The sequence below is a fragment of the Aquarana catesbeiana genome, linkage group LG13 (genome assembly GCF_042186555.1).
Source record: "Aquarana catesbeiana isolate 2022-GZ linkage group LG13, ASM4218655v1, whole genome shotgun sequence".
Classification (NCBI taxonomy): Eukaryota; Metazoa; Chordata; class Amphibia; order Anura; family Ranidae; genus Aquarana; species Aquarana catesbeiana.
Window position 1 is genome coordinate 238238971 of NC_133336.1, and position 19135 is coordinate 238258105.

Here is a 19135-nt window from a genome sequence, read left to right on the forward strand (position 1 = left end):
GAATTAAAGTCATGGGACGTGACTTTAGTTCACTCCAATGGATCAAAATGTCTTGTTCTTGGGTTGAAACTATTTTGGACAATGCTGGAAGTTTGTGAAACCACCTTTCCCAATGTAATATATATATATAATCCCAGCAGTATTCTCTGTTGCATCATTCTTTCTTATTTGGATTGATGTATTTTTCTTCTCCAAAAACAGTAGTAATACCCCCCCCCCCAATTCCTCCACTGGTGTCACACAAACAGGTTGTGGGGAGGTTCAGCGCGGCGTAGCAGCAGTAAATACCACAAGTCCAGTTGCAGAGAACAGAATTTGTATTAATGTAGATACCAGTAATTCACAACAAACCCAGGGGGAAGGCATCCGACCGGGAACCCTTATATATATGGTATGTATATATGTATGTATATAACAGCAGTGTGTAGCGGACCAGGTCTCAGGTGTGCCCATAGCGTCTCTCTTGAGGGGCGGAATGCAGCCTGGCCTGTTGGTACCCAAACAGGGAGGTTTCCAGGAAGGATGTCATGTCCCTACCCTTTCCATACTCATGTGTAGCCTCTCTCTAAGGCTGATCACTGTCTCGGTCAGATGGGTGACCTGTTCCTACACTACCCACATGTAGAGCCACTCTGACCCCCGGTATCAGGAAGGGCTGACATTTCACCTCAGGGTGCTGGTTCTTGCGTTGCAGGAAAGATGGGCGCCAGTCACTTTTAAAATGAACAAGGTGAGTTTATTGCTCACAACAACAAAAAATGCAAGCAGAGAGGGTTAGGGCACAGGACATACTTAGGACAGTAGGCAGGGCCGGATTTCCCACAAGGCCACCGAGGCCAGGCCTCGGGGCGGTAGTGGTACAGGGGCGGCGCCGCCCCCCACACTAACATCAGCATGCAGTGCACCCGGGCGCCAGAGAGGTGGGGGCGCTGAAGCGCTAGAGTGCTCCTCTCCCTCCTCCTCTCTGTGTCCAGACTGAGGCGGCTCCCACCGCAGGTCACCGCCGCCACCGCTGTGTTTTTCGCTGCTCAAGCCCGTCCCCCCTCCCTCCTCCTGTAAGAGAAGGAGAGCAGCCGCCGGAGATCGGAGCAGCTGGTCTCTGTGCGGGGGGGGCGTGTTCTCCTCTGTCTCTCACTCCCGCCCAAGCCTGTGCCTGTCTCCATCTGTTCTGTTGTACACACTTGGAGGGGAGGTTGTCCTGGGGGGTCTGTACTAATGGAGGGGGGGCTGTCCTGGGATGTCTGTACTAGTGAAGGGGGGGTTTGTCCTGGGGGGTTTGTACTAATGGAGGGGGGGGTTTGTCCTGGGGGGTCTGTACTAATGAAGGGAGGGGTGGTTTGTCCTGGGGGGGTCTGTGCTAATGGAGGGGGTGGGGGTTGACCTGGGGGGGGGTTGTAGTAATGGAGGGGGGTTTGTCCTGGGGGGGTCTGTACTAATGAAGGGAGGGGTGGTTTGTCCTGGTGGGGGTCTGTACTAATGGAGGGGTGGTTTGTCCTGGTGGGGGTCTGTACTAATGGAGGGGTGGTTTGTCTTGGTGGGGGTCTGTACTAATGGAGGGGGGGTTGTCCTGGGATGTCTGTACTAGTGAAGGGGGTTTTTGTCCTGGGGGGTTTGTAGTACTAATGGAGGGGGGTTGTCCTGGGGGGTTTGTACTAATGAAGGGAGGGTTTTGTCCTGGGGGGTCTGTACTAATGAAGGGAGGGGCGGTTTGTCCTTGGGGGGTCTGTGCTAATGGAGGAGGTGGGGGTTGACCTGGGGGGGTTTGTACTAATGGAGAGGGGGTTTTCCTGGGGGGGTTTGTACTAATGGAGGGGGGGTTTGTCCTGGGGGGGTCTGTACTAATGAAGGGAGGGGTGGTTTGTCCTGGGGGGGTCTGTACTAATGAAGGGAGGGGTGGTTTGTCCTGGGGGGGTTTGTACTAATGGAGGGGGGTTGTCCTGGGGGGGTTTGTACTAATGGAGGGGGGTAGACCTGGGGGGGGTTTGTACTAATGGAGGGGGGTTGTCCTGGGGGGGGTTTGTACTAATAGAGGGGCATTTGTCCTGGGGGGGGTCTGTACTAATGAAGGGAGGTGGGTTTGTCCTGGGGGGGTCTGTACTAAGGGAGGGGGGTTTGTCCTGGGGGGGGTCTGTACTAATGAAGGGAGGGGGTTTGTCCTGGTGGGGGTCTGTACTAATGGTGGGGGGTTTGTCCTGGGGGGGAGGGTCTGTACTAATGGAAGGGGGTGGTTTGTCCTGGGGGGGGGTCTACACCCAGGAAAGTACACCCAGGGCTCCAGAGGGAGAGGGCAGTGCTGAGGGAACACCATCAGAGAGAGAACCCCGCTGCCCAGCGCCACCAGAGGGAAAGCCACACAGCCTGGCGCCATCCCTGGCAGAGAAAGGAATGGAGTCATTGCAGGAATACAGATCTGGGTGCTACCCAACGGAGTCACCACGGGCAATTCAGAGTGAGCCGACTCCTGATCAGGGGAAGCATTGCTGTATCGCTGGGTCAGGTGAGAGGGCCGATCGGCCATTATCTACTAATGTCCATAGGAACTGCAGTCTCTGACCATCTCCTGTATCATGTCTGCTGTCTCTGACCATCTCCTGTACTATGATTGCAGTCTCTGACCATCTCTTGTATCATGTCTGCAGTCTTTGACCGTATTATGTCTGGGGGCTCTTTCTGGTGGTGGTGGTGGGGGGGGGGCGGCATTGAAGGGCCCGGCCTTGGGGCGGCAAAGGGAGTAAATCCTGACAGTAGGCAGACAGATTAGCAGACTCTAAAAACAAAAACCAGCCAGGTAGACATCTATACAGAACAAGGGCCTTATGCTACGTACACACGAGCGGAATTTCCGACAGAAAGAGTCCGATGGGAGCTTTTCATCGCATATTCCGATTGTGTGTATGCCCCATTGGACTTTTTCCATCGAAAATTCAGACGGGCTTAGATATAGAACATGTTCTAAATTTTTCAGACGGAACTAATTACTATCGGTAAAACCGCTCGTCTGTATGCTGTTCCAACGTACCAAAAATAATGCATGCTCTGAAGCAAGTACGAGATGGAAGCTATTGGCTACTGGCTATTTAACTTCCTTTTTCTAGTCCCGTCGTACGTGTTGTACGTCACCTCATTCTGGACGGTCGGACTTTGGTGTGACCGTGCGTATGCAAGACAGCTTGAGCGGAATTCCGTCGGAACTCCGTCAGAAGAAACCTTCAGAGTTTATTCCAACGGCAAAACCGGTCGTGTGTACAGGGCATTAGGCCTGCATCCAATGTTCTGTATCTACGTAGCAATCGCTGTCTCCAACAGCAAAAAAACAAACGAACAAACAATACCATGCAGGGTTTCCTTGGATGAGCCCCTCATGATGCTTTTCCAGCCTCTCCACAGTCCCACAGTCCTCCAAAGGCTTGTAGAGGAGTAACCTCTGTTACTCCATCTCAGAACTCCATCCCTTTCCTCAGGCCTCCAAGCAACAACCAGGCTCCTTCTGGCAGAGCCTCCCTTGTGCCTCCAGGCAACAACAAGGCTCCTTCTGGCAGAGCCACCTTCGTGCCTCCAGGCAACAACTTGGCTCCTTCTGGCAGAGCCACCTTCGTGCCTCCAGGCAACAACTTGGCTCCTTCTGGCAGAGCCTCCCCAGTGCCTCCAGGCAACCACCAGGCTCCTTCTGGCAGAGCCTCCCTCATACCTCCAGGCAGCAACCAGGCTCCTTCTGGCATAGCCACCCTTGTGCCTCCAGGCAACAACCAGGCTCCTTCTGGCAGAGCCTCCCTCGTGCCTCCTGGCAATAAACAAACTCTCTCTGACCAAGCCTCAAGCACACAGCCAGGCCTTAGGCTCCAGGCCTCATCCAACACAGCTGTTCCTTGCACATCCACTCCAGACCAAGGTCTGGGTGGGAAGACCCAGATCACCCGACTTCTTCCAAATATATACTCTTTCCCAGCACGCTCAGTGGCCATGAAACTCCTACTGTTTGGCTGAGAGAAATATACATATTCATAACTTAAATTCACTGCATCTCATCATACTAATGACAATTATGTGTTGCCAAGTTGATATTATCATGTATCCTTGATGTCCATGTTATACATGTATTTGCATGTGTATTTTTATGATCCAAACATTTTTTATTTGTTATATACCATTGATATGTACTTTTATGTATCCTTCATGTCATTAAACATGTTTTTCCAACCACATACCCCCACAATGTCGAAAAGCCTCATTTAAAGTCCCAATCTCCTTTCTCATGTATTAAATCAGGGATGGAGGCACACTACATATGTGCCTCATTCAAAGTCCCAAACTTCCCCCCTTTCTCCCAGATGATAGAAAGGAAACAGTACCTCAAAAAAACACTCATTACAACCAAGGTATGCAAAATACCATCTCTGAACGCACAACACATCAAACCTTGAAGCAGATGGGTTTCAGCAGCAGAAGACCACACCGGGTGCCACACCTGTCAGCTAAGAACAGGAAACTGAGGCTACAATTTGCACAGGCTCACTGTCGCAGACACTAGCTACAGGGACCTTTTCTGCCCACATTCACCCTCTTATATGTTATTGCTATATTCCTCTTTTTGTTACATTTTTTTTTTGAAAAGTTTTATTTATTACTTTTTAACATAACAAGAATATACAAGACCCAATGGGCCACACACGAAAAGAAACTATTTACATTTCTTCAGCATTGACTCTATCTCCTCCTCCTTCCAGACCCTCACTCAGTGCAAAAATCTAAATAATAATAATAAAGCCACTTTTTCTCAATAACAGTCAATGGTACATTTAGATATGTCAAATAATTACATACATGTTAAAACCCACTGCAGGTGCATTCTATTAGGTGCCACTCAGTCCGCCACCGTAGTTTCACTATTCAGCCAACTGCCCCACACTTTATCAAATGTTTGTGGTATGCCCCTGCTAATGTATGTAGCCTTGTATAAAGGTGCAGCCCTATTAACCACACCCTTCCACGCTGATACAGATGGAGGATTAGGTTTTTTTCCATGATAACACTATCATTTTCCTAGCGTAATAGATTAGGATCGTCAGCAAAGTACGAGTTATGCCACGTACACACGGTCGGACTTTTCGGCTACAAAAGTCAGACGGACGCCGCCGGACCAAATCCGGCGGACAATCCAACCGTGTGTGGTCTGCATCGGACTTCCGACGGACCGTTTCGGTCGGAAATCCGACGTACTTTAGATTTGAAGCCTGCTTCAAATCTTTACGTCGTAACTCCACCGGACTCCTGACGGAAAGCCCGTTCGTCTGTATGCTGGTCCGATGGACCAGACACGACAGAGGGGCAAGGTACTGCATCTCGCGCTCGCTGCAATAGGAAAAACACATTTTCCTACTGCGGCCAGCGGCGGGCATCCCAGGCCCTTAGGTCTGGTATGGATTTTAAGGGAACCCCTACGCCAAAAAAACGGCGTGGGGTCCCCCCCAAAATCCATACCAGACCCCGATCCGAGCACGCAGCCCGGCAGGTCAGGAAAGGGGGTGGGGACGAGCGAGCGCCCCCCCCTCCTGAACTGTACCAGGCCGCAAGCCCTCAACATGGGGGGGTGGGTGCTTTGAGGGAGGGGGGGCGCCCTGCGTGCCCCCCTACCACAAAGCACCTTGTCACCATGTTGATGAGGACAAGGGCCTCTTCCCGACAACCCTGGCCGTTGGTTGTTGGGGTCTGCGGGCGGGGGGCTTATCGGAATCCGGGAGCCCCCTTTAATAAGGGGGCCCCAGATCCCGGCCCCCCACCCTATGTGAATGAGTATGGGGTACATGGTACCCCTACCCATTTACCTAGGGAAAAAGTGTCAATAATAAAACACACTACACAGGTTTTTAAAGTAATTTATTAGACAGCTCCGGGGGGGTCTTCTTCCAGCTTCGGGGGTCTTCTTCCGACTTCAGGGGTCCCTCCGGTTGTTCTTCTCCCGGCGTCCGGTTGGTTCTTCTCCACTCTTACTGGCCTCTTCTCCCGGTGTTCCAGTTCTTCTGCCGGCTCCTCCGCTATCTTCCTGCCGCTCTTTTGCCAGCGGAGGCCCGGATTTCTGGGCTTCTGGGCTTCTGGGCTCTTCTCTTCTTCCGATGTTGACACGACGGTCTCTCCGGCTGGAATGCTCTCTGAGCGCTCCGATGTGACTTATTTAGGCAGAGACCCCGCCCCCTTATGCCATCACAGTCCCTGGGCATGCTGGGACTGTGATGTTTTAGGGGGCGTGGTCACTGGGTGATGTTGACAAGTGGCGCCCCCCTCCCTCAAAGCAACCCCCCCATGTTGAGGGCATGTGGCCTGGTACGGTTCAGGAGGGGGGGGCGCTCGCTCGTCCTCACCCCCTTTCCTGACCGGCCGGGCTGCGTGCTCAGATCGGGGTCTGGTATGGATTTCGGGGGGGACCCCACGCCGTTTTTTCTGCGTAGGGGGTTCCCCTTAAAATCCGTACCAGACCTAAGGGCCTGGGATGCCTGCGATGGGGCTCGCAAGGTGTCAATCTCGCAGTAAAAGCGGCGAGATTGACTTCCTTTTCTAGTCCTGTCGTACCCAAGTCACGTTCAAAATGAACGGACTTGTCCATGTGTGGGAAAGTCCATTCTGTTTTCTTGGATTTGCCCAAATACTATTCTTATGCCGCGTACACACGGTCGGACTTTTTGACAACAAAGGTCCGACGGTCTTTCCGATGGACTTTCGACGGAGTTACGACTGACTTTCGACGGACTTTATAACGACTGGACTTGCCTACACACGATCACACCAAAGTCCGACGGATTCGTACGTGATGACGTACGACCGGACTAAAATAAGGAAGTTGATAGCCAGTAGCCAATAGCTGCCCTAGCGTTGGTTTTTGTCCATCGGACTAGCATACAGACGAGTGGATTTTTCTACCAGACTCGAGTCGGTCAGATAGATTTGAAGCATGTCCCAAATCTAAAGTCCGTTAGATTTTCGACCGAAAAAGTCCGCTGCAAGTCCGATTGCATTGCATGTTGCCTTGACACGTCTTGAGCATTAAAACACATATGTTAGGATGTTATTCATTGATTTTAGCTCTGCATTTAACACAGTATTCCCTGACAAATTAGTGAAAAAGTTAAAAGCTTTGGGCTTATGTCCATTGCTACGCTCTTGGATTATGGATTTTCTAACAAACAGGCCACAAATGGTGAAAATAGGAGATCAGGTGTCTAACACTATTATTTTGAATACAGGGGTACCACAGGGATGTGTGTTAAGTCCGGCCTTGTTTACATTGTTCACGCACGACTGTACTCCCATACATGTGTCTAACACTATAGTGAAGTTTGCTGATGACACCACTTTAGTGGGACTCATACAAGACAGACATCTCAACTCTCGCATGGATATGGGAGCGGTCTCCCATTCCCCCGGTAGCGCCAGGTGATCTCCCGGCTGAGCCTGTCACTTAGCCACAGATAGAGCAGCCCGAGCGTCCGAAAGGAGTACGGCCGCTCGGGCTGCTCTGTCTGTGGCTGAGTGACAGGAGGCAGGGCCGGACTGGCCTACTGGGACATTTCCCAGTAGGCTGCCTGCCCTGGGGCCGCTTTGGGCTAAGCTGTGGCTGCCTGTAGTGCTCCCCTCCCTCCTCCTCCACTATATGTCACACACAGCGGTCGGAGCTGAGTGTAAAAAACTTTGGCCGTGCTGTGACAAAAGTCCTGCCCTCCTCCTAGACCAGCTCGTGTGATAGACAGAACACTGCGTCTATCACACGAGCTGGTCTAGGAGGAGGGCGGGACTTTTGTCACAGCGCTGTCAAAGTTTTCACACTGAATTCCGAGACACAGTGGGGGATGCCTGCTGTGTGTAATCCAGGCACTGACCGTAGTGAGGCTGTGATTATGGGCATTGTAAGGCTGCGATTATGGGCACTGTAAGGCTGCGGTTATGGGCACGGTGAGGCTGCGATTATGGGCTTGGTGAAGCTGCGATTATGGGCACAGTAAGGCTGCGATTATGGGCACGGTGAGGCTGCGATTATGGGCACGGTGAGGCTGCGATTATGGGCACTGTAAGGTTGAGATTTTGGGCACTGTAAGGCTGTGATTATGGACACTGTAAGGCTGCAATTATGGGCTCGGTAATGCTGCAATTATTGGCACAGTGAGGCTGCAATTTTGGGCATGGTGAGGCTGCAATTATGGGCACTGTAAGGCTGTGATTATGGGCACAGTGAGGCTGGGATTATGGGCATGGTAAGGCTGCAATTATGGGCATGGTAAGGCTGCAATTATGGGCACGGTGAGGCTGCGATTATGGGCACGGTGAGGCTGAAATGATGGGTACAGTGAGGCTGCGATTATGGGCATGGTGAGGCTGCGATTATGGGCACGGTGAGGCTGCAATTATGGGCACAGCGAGGCTGCAAGGATGGGCACGGTAAGGCTGAAATGATGGGCATGGTGAGGCTGAAATGATGGGCACGGTGAAGCTGCGATTATGGGCACAGTGAGGCTGCGATTATGGGCACAGTGAGGCTGCAAGGATGGGCATGGTAAGGCTGCAATGATGGGCACGGTAAGGCTGCAATGATGGGCACGGTAAGGCTGCAATGATGGGCGCGGTGAGGCTGAAATGATGGGCACGGTGAGGCTGAAATGATGGGCACGGTGAGGCTGAAATGATGGGCACTGTTAGGCTGCATTTAATTGGTTGGGTTTTCAGCAGCGGTGCAAAACCTACCTGAAATGAGTTTTTTGCAGGTTGGGATGTCTGACAAGATAATGATGAGACAGCTTATGGGCAGGAAATTCAACATTTGGTTAAGTGGTGTAGACAAAAATGATTTAACACTCAATACGGCAAAAACTAAAGAAATAATAGTGGATTATAGGAAATCAAGAAAGATCAATCATTGCCCGGTATATATAGGTGGTGAGGAGGTGGAAAGGGTGGACACTATTACATTTTTGGGAGTGCATATTACAAAGGAGTTGTCATGGTCTCAAAATACTTTTTTTTTTTTTTAGTGAAAAAAGCACAGCAGAGACTGTTTTTCCTTCGGAGACTGAAGCAGGCTGGATTGCCCTTAAGGCTTCTGGTCAATTTCTATCATTGTACCATTGAGAGTATTCTTCTCCACTGCGATGTAGTGTGGTATGCCAGCTACAGGGCGGAGGATAAAAAGTGCCTGTTTCGTGTGGTGAAAACAGCACAGCGGATCATAGGAACAGAGCTACCGAATTTGGACACAGCATATGCCAGCTGATTAAAAAAGCGGGCAAAAGCTATTAGTATTGATCCAACCCACCCAGGTTACAATGTGTTTGTCTCATTGCCATCAGGGAAAAGATATAGAACACTTAAAACGCACACCAATTGCTTAAAGCATAGTTTTTTCCCTAGGGCTGTATTGTCCATAATCCCATAAGGTACAGTGTTTTAGGAATTTTATGTGGAATTCTACTATTCTTTTATTTATTTATTTTTAAATAACATTTTATATTTTGATATATTTAAATAGATATGTGGGCATGTGCTAGGAGTATGTATGTGTGGCATACTTGCCAACTGTCCCGGATTTCCCGGGACATTCCCGGGACTTGGACGCCATTCCCGAATTCCTGGTGTCTCGGGAAATGTCCCGAGAAATCCGGTTGTTCACGATTCGCCGCCGCCGCCGCTAGAGGTCCGCGGCCGGCGGAGACAATGTCTCCGCCGGCCGCCATTTTGGTGAAGTTCAGGAAGACGGCTAGGGGGGGGGCTAGACGGAGCTCCTGCGTCGCCGCCCACCCTCCGCCCCGCTCCGCCTCACCCCGCCTCGCCCCGCCTACCCCCCACCCCTTTCCATATCAGACTGGCAGCGGGGCGGGGGGTAGGCGGGGCGAGGCGGAGGGTGGGCGGTGACGCAGGAGCTCCGTCTAGCCCCCCCAGCCGTCTTCCTGTCTGATAAGGAAAGGGGCGGGGTTCTAGCCATGCTACTGCTAGGACACCTCTAAGGTAGGGGGGGAGGGCGCACCGCTGTGGGACTCCTGATGTGAGGGGGGGGCTTCTTTGGGGACACACACATGATGCAAGTGGGGCTCCACTGGGGACACCTGATGCAAGGGGGCTCCACTGGGGATACCTGATGCAAGGGGGGGTCCACTGGGGATACCTGATGTGAAGGGGGGCTCCACTGGGGACACCTGATGTGAAGGGGAGCTCTGCCGGGGACACCTGATGTGAGGGGGGCTCCGCAAGGGACACCTGATGTGAGGGGGGGCTCCGCCGGGGACACCTGATGTGAAGGGGGGCTCCGCCGGGGACACCTGATGTGAAGGGGGGCTCCGCCGGGGACACCTGATGTGAAGGGGGGCTCCGCAAGGGACACCTGATGTGAGGGGGGCTCCGCCGGGGACACCTGATGTGAAGGGGGGCTCCGCCGGGGACACCTGATGTGAAGGGGGGGCTCCGCCGGGGACACCTGATGTGAAGGGGGCTCCGCCAGGGACACCTGATGTGAAGGGGGGCTCTGCCGGGGACATCTGATGTGAAGGGGGGCTCCGCCGGGGACACCTGATATGAAGGGGGGGCTCCGCCGGGGACACCTGATGTGAGGGGGGGCTCCGCCGGGGACACCTGATGTGAGGGGGGCTCCACCGAGGACACCTGATGTGAGGGGGGCTCTGCCGGGGACACCTGATGTGAGGGGGAGCTCCGCCGGGGACACCTGATGTGAAGGGGGGCTCCGCCGGGGACACCTGATGTGAGGGGGGGCTCCGCCGGGGACACCTGATGTGAGGGGGAGCTCCGCCGGGGACACCTGATGTGAGGGGGAGCTCCGCCTGGGACACCTGATGTGAGGGGGAGCTCCGCCGGGGACACCTGATGTGAGGGGGAGCTCCGCCGGGGACACCTGATGTGAGGGGGAGCTCCGCTGGGGACTCCTGATGTGAAGGGAAGCTCCGCTGGGGACTCCTGATGTGAGGGGGGGCTCCGCTGGGGACTCCTGATGTGAAGGGGGGCTCCGCTGGGGACTCCTGATGTGAGGGGGAGCTCCGCTGGGGACTCCTGATGTGAGGGGGGGCTCCGCTGGGGACTCCTGATGTGAGGGGGGGCTCCGCTGGGGACTCCTCGTGTGGGGGGGGCTCCGCTGGGGACACCTGATGTGAGGGGGGGCTCCGCCGGGGACACCTGATGTGAGGGGGAGCTCCGCCGGGGACACCTGATGTGAAGGGGGGCTCCGCCGGGGACACCTGATGTGAGGGGGGGCTCTGCCGGGGACACCTGATGTGAGGGGGAGCTCCGCCGGGGACACCTGATGTGAGGGGGAGCTCCGCCGGGGACACCTGATGTGAGGGGGAGTTCCGCCGGGGACACCTGATGTGAGGGGGAGCTCTGCCGGGGACACCTGATGTGAGGGGGAGCTCCGCCGGGGACTCCTGATGTGAAGGGAAGCTCCGCCGGGGACTCCTGATGTGAGGGGGGGCTCCGCTGGGGACTCCTGATGTGAAGGGGGGCTCCGCTGGGGACTCCTGATGTGAGGGGGAGCTCCGCTGGGGACTCCTGATGTGAGGGGGGGCTCCGCTGGGGACTCCTGATGTGAGGGGGGGCTCCGCTGGGGACTCCTCGTGTGGGGGGGGCTCCGCTGGGGACATCTGATGTAAGGGGGGCTCCGCTGGGGGCACCTGATGCAAGGACAGACTCTGCTGGGACATCTGACGCAAGGAAGGACTTTGCTGGTGGCAGGCGACGTGGCAGGTGACACGCTCAGGGATCCCACTGATTCTGCATTATGGTGAGTTGAATGATTTCATTTTATATTACAATGTAATAATAGAAAAAATGCACTTCAATCATCCTGACACCATAACAACCATGGTGCCGGGATGATTGAAGTGCTAACACCAGGTGTTTGGAGTATCTTTATTTGCTGATTGTTAAACTTTCTAGAATACACATATTTCTATTGTTGTGTAGGATCTGGGGCTGCTGTCCCGTCATTTCCCTCTCCCCCTCTAATCCCTCTAATCCCTCTCCCCCTCTAATCCCTCTCCCCCTCTAATCCCTCTCTCCATCCCTCATTCATCTCAGACTCTAACCACACCCTCTTGAGCCACGCCCATTTAAGCCACGCCCACTATGACGCATAAACCACGCCCATTTTTCGCCGCGACGCGCTTCGCGCGCCTCACTTGTATATTTTTCCTAAGCCACACCTATAAACGAATGCCCCGCCCCCTAATTATTCCACGGCTCCGCCTACAGCCACAAAAGTGTCCCACATTTTTTTTTTACAATGTTGGCAACTATGGTGTGGTTTTGTTGAGAAGTGCTTTATTGCTGCTGTAAAGAGTACCCAGAAAAAATGTTTTTGTTGTATGTATACAATGACAATAAAGTATATCTATTGGCCTCCGGAGACGGACAGTCTGGTCACCTGGGCTGCCTTAAGTGCTGTGTTAATTAACACGTTAATTACCGTATTTATCGGCGTATAACACGCGCCGGCGTATAACACACACCGGCGTATAACACGCACCCCAAGTTTAGGAGGGAATTTTAAGGAAAAAAACTTTTAGAAGGGAAGTTTAAGGAAAAAAAAACTTACATTAAAATGCCCATCAATGCAGCCTTATCGTGTCCATCTGCAGCCTTGTCAGTGTCATTGCAGCCTTTTCAGTGTCAGTGCAGCCTTGCCCAGTGTCCATTGCAGCCTTGTCAGTGCAGCTTTGCCCCAGTGCAGCCATGTCAGTGCAGCTTTGCCCCAGTGGTCAGTGCAGCCTTGCCCCAGTGGTCAGTGCAGCCTTGCCCCCCAGTGTCCATTACATGCTTGGACAGATCGCTTGAAAGATCGCCGCCAACATACACATAGAATGTAGTTTTAAATATGGCGCCGCGGAGTTCGGAGGGACTCGGCGGCGCTGAAGGAGCGCCGCCGAGATACACATAGTCGAGTGTACTCGGCTCTTTCCGGCGCCGCTCACAGTCCCGCCCAGTCCCGCCCTATGATGGACATAACACAGGTCCAATGGCGTGACTGGGCCTGACTGTGAGCGGCGCCGGAAAGAGCCGAGTACACTTGACTATGTGTATGTCGGCGGCACTCGTTCAGCTCCGCCGAGTCCCTCCGAACTCCGCGGCGCCATATTTAAAACTACATGCTATGTGAATGTCTGCTGCAATCGCGGCGATAGCTCTGATAGATCACAATTAGCTGGGATCGGCGTATAACACGCACCCATGATTTCCCCCTGATTTTAAGGGGGAAAAAGTGCGTGTTATACGCCGATAAATACGGCATATAGTTGTCAGCTAAGTTGTTGCTGGGGGGGGGGGGTGAAGTAGTCATGAGTCCGCCCTACCTCGTTATCTAACCCCTTGTGTTAAAAAGTGTATAAAAAGGCTATATTCGGTTCAATAAATCATTCAAGATTCATACATGCTATTACCGGCTATCCTTGTATTCAATGCATCTATAATTAATATATCTCTCTGATGGTCAGACTGGAGGAAGCGGTATTACTGACGGAAGCACTCAGCGGAGTGTGGGATCCGTCACACTCACCAAAATTGAACAATAGAAGATTGGAAAAACGTTGCCTGGTCTGATGAGTCTCGCTTTCAGCTGCGAAATTCAGATGGTAGGGTCAGAATTTGGTGTAAACAACATGAAAGCATGGATCCATCCTGCCTTGTATCAACAGTTTAGACTGCTGGTGGTGGTGTAATGGTGTGGGGGATATTTTCTTGGCACACTTTGGGCCCCTTATGCCGCGTACACACGACCGGACTTTACGGCATACTTGGTCCTGCAGACCGGAGTCCGTCGGACAATTAGATCGTGTGTGGGCTCCAGCAGACTTTTTTCCCCAAAAGTTTGACGGACCTAGAAATGAAACATGTTTTAAATCTTTTCGACGGACTCGAGTCTGGTCGAAAAGTCCGCTCGTCTGTATGCTAGTCCGACGGACAAAAACCGATGCTAGGGCAGCTATTGGCTACTGGCTATGAACTTCCTTGTTTTAGTCCGGTCGTACGTCATCACGTACGAATCCGTCGGACTTTGGTTGATCGTGTGTAGGCAAGTCCGTTCATTCGGAAAGTCCGTCGTAAAGTCAGTTGAAAAGTCCGCCGGACAAAGTCTGCCGTAAAGTCCGCTCGTGTGTACGTGGCATTAGTACCAATTGAGCACTGTTTAAACGCCACGGCCTACCTGAGCATTGTTTCTGACCATGTCCACCTCTTTATGACTACAGTGTACCCATCTTCTGATGGCTCCTTCCAGCAGGATAATGCACCATGTCACAAAGATTCAATCATCTCACCACTGGACAAGGAGGTCACTGTACTTCAATGGCCTCCACACTCCTCACCACATCTCAATCCAATAGAGCACCTTTGGGATGTGGTGGCATCATGGATGTGCAGCCAACAAATCTACAGCAACCTGGTACTAGCAAGGTGGACCTAATAAAGTGACCGGTGAGTGTACATTTTTTTGAACAGATCTATATGAAGTTTGAACAAAATAAAATGTAAAAAAAAGTACCTTTTATTGAATTTGCAGGACCTTCTAGACATCTGGTGATCAACCTGCTTGCACCTAAAACAGAAACCCGTCTCAGCCATTGGCCTCCATACAAAGTCTCATATTGACCCCCGAAGAAGAAGTGTGATCTTTTGAACTTGGTCAGCCTTGTCCCATCGTATGGTTATCCTTCTTATGTGATTGTCTTCTGTTCCTGTGGTACTTCTCTGTATTTCTCCTACTTTGAAATTCCGTCCTAACCTTTCCTACTCTAATATTTTATTTATGACTGACACGCCTAAGTATTACCGAACCTCTTAAATCCTGGAAGTGTATTCATTTAGCTAGAGCAGCCAATGGATGCTTTTTCTACAGACAAAGAAAAGAAATGACCTGTTAGACCTGTTTTTACTTTCAGGCGTGTTTCACTTTTTTTTTTCTCACATGTAAGCTTTTCCATTATATAATATATGTCCTTCACTGAAAAGGAGCCGCACAACCACTTGTGGTTTTTAAAATAGAAGTGAGCACATATTTTTTGAATGTTTATTACAGGTATGTAGGCGCTAAGTTATGTAGCACTTTACATATATATGTGTTAGATCAGTCCCTGCCCTCAAGGAGTTTTAAATCGAAGGTTCATCACTCACATTTATACAGATACCAGCAGCAATTTAGACAGGAGCCAATTAACCTACCAGCATGTCTTTGGAGTGTGGCAGGGAACCCACCCAGGCACAAGGAGAACATTTAAACTCTAGGCATGTAGTGCTGTGGTTGAGTTTCGAACCAGAGACCCCAGTGCTGCTAGGTGAAAGTGCTAACCACTTAGCCACTATGCTACCCATATCACTATTAAAGTAAAAGCCTTTTTTGATGTGACATTTTTACACACTTGCTCTTCCTTATTTTTGTTATTGCATTAACCACTTGACCACTGGGCACTTATACCCCCTTCCTAACCAGACCAATTTTCAGCTTTCGGTGCTCACACACTTTGAATGACAATTACTCAGTCATGCAACACTGTACACATATCAAATGTTTGTCCTTTTTTTCACACAAATAGAGCTTTATTTTGGTGGTATTTAATCACCGCTGGGTTCTTTATTTTTTGCGCTATAAATCAAAAAAGACTGAAAATTCTGTAAAAAAAAAAAAAAATTCTTTGTTTCTGTTAAAATTTATTGCAGAGTATTGCAGAGTATTGGCAGAATATTGCAGAGTATTGGCAGAGTATTGCAGAGCATTGCAGATGATTGCAGAGTATTGGCAGAGTATTGCACAGTATTTGCAGAGTACTGCAGATTATTGGCAGAGTATTGCAGAGTATTGGCATAGTACTGCAGAGTATTGCAGAGAATGGGCACTGAGCAGCGCTGTGGGCACCACATATCCAGCCCACAGCGCTGCTGCAAATGATCCCTCCCCCTCTCCCCTCGTACTGTACAGATCGGTACAGAGAGGGGAGGGAGGAACCGGCGTCATGACGCCAGTTTGTTTACAAGTGATCGCTCCGTCTTTTGACAGAGCGATCACGTACCAAACGGCCGCTAACAGCGGCCGTTTACGTGATCCGTGGTGCGCTGGGTCTTCCGGACCCGGCGGTCATGGATTTTTCGGGGAACGCGCCCCGGGGTGCGCGGGAGCAAGATTCTGGGAGGACGCCCATGGACGCCCTCCCAGAATAAGCCGACTGCGCTGTAGCCGTCTTTCGGCTATGGCCTGGTCGGCAAGTGGTTAAAGCACAACTCCAGCTTCAGGTGAACCACAATTCTTCCTGCAAGATCCCAAGAAATTCTGAGTATCTCAAGTCTTGTGAGTAGACACTCCTGCCCTTTGCTACAGGGTCTTCTCACAAGATTTGGAATAGTCAGCCATGACTAAGCACTAAGTGTGCCTGTGTGATGACGAGGGAAGTGAGGAATGTGTCATTAAATGGCTCGGGGAACACATTATAGACAGTCCTGGATGACGTATAGGAGGGTAGAAATGGTGCTGTTCTAGGGTGGAATGTCTCACACCCCCAGCATGACAAGTATCCCTAATGGGACCAAACGTGGCAAAAAAGGAATAATTCTGATGAATAGATCCCTAATGTCCTAATGCGACAGTCTAAAGTGCTACTGGTGCAAAGTAATACAAATGAACACAAAACCAAACCAATACATTGTACAATCCTAATACGCAAATGATCTAGGATCTGATACAACAGTCTGATGAACAAAAAAATAAAAAAAATAGTGCAATCCTAATGTGCAAATGATCTGAGTTCTAATGCGACAAACTGGTGTGGTGCTATAGAATATCATACATAGGTAAACAACAGTGCCTGCGTGTAAAGCATAGTGAAAACATAAAACACTGATATCCTTCTAGTGATTCCCTGTGATGAATTATACTGAAGTACTGGTGCACTAAAAGTCCATATATCATAAAAACAATAAAAAGTGACAGGTGCTCTTCATAAGCTGTATTCAGTGCTTCTTAGAGGTGCCCCTTAAAAAATACACTCACCGGAACCATTCACCCCACATGTGGTATTGCGCCTTCACAGATCAGGGCCGGATTAACATAGGGGCTATTGGAGCTGCAGCTCCAGGCCTCTGCCTTAAAATCGGCCCGCCCAGCCAGCGGTACAAGCCTGATTTCTCCTGTCCATAAACGCAGGGCTTTTTTTCAGCCGGAACGGGGCGGAACTGAGTTTCGTCATCTATGGCAGCCCTCTTCTTACTGCTACACAGGCTGCACTGTTCTATTGCCGTGAAGATAACCTGTGTACAGTGTGCTATAAACTATTAAGAGGTGAGAGAGCTGTGAAGGGGAAGGGGGGGAAGTGGGGAGGAAGTGGGGAGGAAGTGGGGAGGGGTGGCTGTACAGAGAGACAGATGTGGAGACGCTGAGTTTGTTCTGCAGCTGGGGATGAAGATGGGGGGGGATTTAGATTGGGCACAGTGAGAGCTGTGTGGGGAGCTATGGATTAAGGGGGGCTGTAGATGGGGGTGCAGAGGTGACATGTGGAGGGGCAGAGACATAGTCTGTGGATGGGGTGCAGAGGTGAGATAGTCTGTGGATGAGGGTGCAGAGGTGAGATAGTCTGTGGATGAGGGTGCAGAGGTGAGATAGTCTGTGGATGGGGGTGCAGAGGTGAGATAGTCTGTGGATGGGGGTGCAGAGGTGAGATAGTCTGTGGATGGGGGTGCAGAGGTGAGATAGTCTGTGGATGGGGGTGCAGAGGTGAGATAGTCTGTGGATGGGGTGCAGAGATGAGATAGTCTGTGAATGGGGGTGCAGAGGTGAGATAGTCTGTGGATGGGGGTGCAGAGGTGAGATAGTCTGTGGATGGGGTGCAGAGGTGAGATAGTCTGTGGATGGGGGTGCAGAGGTGAGATAGTCTGTGGATGGGGTGCAGAGGTGAGATAGTCTGTGGATGGGGTGCAGAGGTGAGATAGTCTGTGGATGGGGGTGCAGAGGTGAGATAGTCTGTGGATGGGGTGCAGAGGTGAGATAGTCTGTGGATGGGGGTGCAGAGGTGAAATAGTGTGTGGATGGGGGTGCAGAGGTGAGATAGTCTGTGGATGGGGGTGCAGAGGTGAGATAGTCTGTGGATGGGGTGCAGAGGTGAGATAGTCTGTGGATGGGGGTGCAGAGGTGAGATAGTCTGTGGATGGGGTGCAGAGGTGAGATAGTCTGTGGATGGGGTGCAGAGGTGAGATAGTCTGTGGATGGGGGTGCAGAGGTGAGATAGTCTGTGGATGGGGTGCTGTGGCGATCTGCGCTTACACAGAATTTTTTGGCCACACCCCAGAGTCCAGGTTCAAGCCCCACCATCCAAGTGGCAGATAGAAGGTGAACTGAACACGATATCTGAGTGATAAGCTTCCGACCATCCAAGTGTGAGCTCAGTGACTGGACTCTTATCTCCCTTCTCTTCCCCTCTTTTTTTTTTAATTTTCCTTCAGCAATGGCTGTTATAACTGCAGCCTATTATATGTTTAGACTTGGTTCCTTGTGCTTTTAAGTGGGTTCACACTGGTTTGCTGTGCTTTGGCCCATTACTGGTGTATCCGCAGTTTTCCTGCATTTTACCCGCAGTCCTATTGATTTCTATTAGGTTGCGTGTTTTTTCTGAAAGCCCACCAAAATTCCTGCATGCTGCATCTTTGGCGCATTGTCAGAAAATGCGTCAAAAACCTGCAACCTGATATAAATCAATAGGACTGCAGCTAAAACTGCAGATACACAAGCAGTGCAGCCAAAACTGCAGCACACCAGGAGTCCTGGAGGGAGTGACAGTGTGCCACTTGCCACCAGCAGCCTGCATCTGGGGGCTACATTGCGGGCTTCCAGTGCTGGGGGAGTCAATAGACTTCCTCCCCTGATCACGCTGCTGTGGCTGCTTCTCAAAGTTTCCCGAACAGAGAGCTGCTGACTGTTAGTCACCATCTCTCTGCTCTGCCCCCCCCAACCCCTGCGCTCACTGGAGAGCCTGGCTGTGGAGGGGGCGGGAGCGTCCGGCTCAGGCTCTCAGCGGCTCAATGAGAGGCTGAGCCAGGTGCCGGTCCAGGCATGTGGGCGGATCCTGACTTCACTGTCCTGACCGGATCTGCGCTGTCTGCTGAAAGTGGGGCACAGGAA

At 51.5% G+C, this 19135-nt stretch overlaps 1 protein-coding gene across 1 annotated transcript in view; it reads right to left on the minus strand.

Annotated features, from left to right (window-relative positions):
* The window catches only part of LOC141116716 (uncharacterized), a 124525-nt gene extending 109647 nt beyond the window's left edge, over window positions 1-14878 (minus strand). The window contains exon 1 of the mRNA XM_073609108.1: window positions 14519-14878. The gene's annotated coding sequence lies outside the window, so the exon portion shown is untranslated. The remainder of the gene's footprint in view (window positions 1-14518) is intronic.
* Window positions 14879-19135: the final 4257 nt, after the last annotated feature.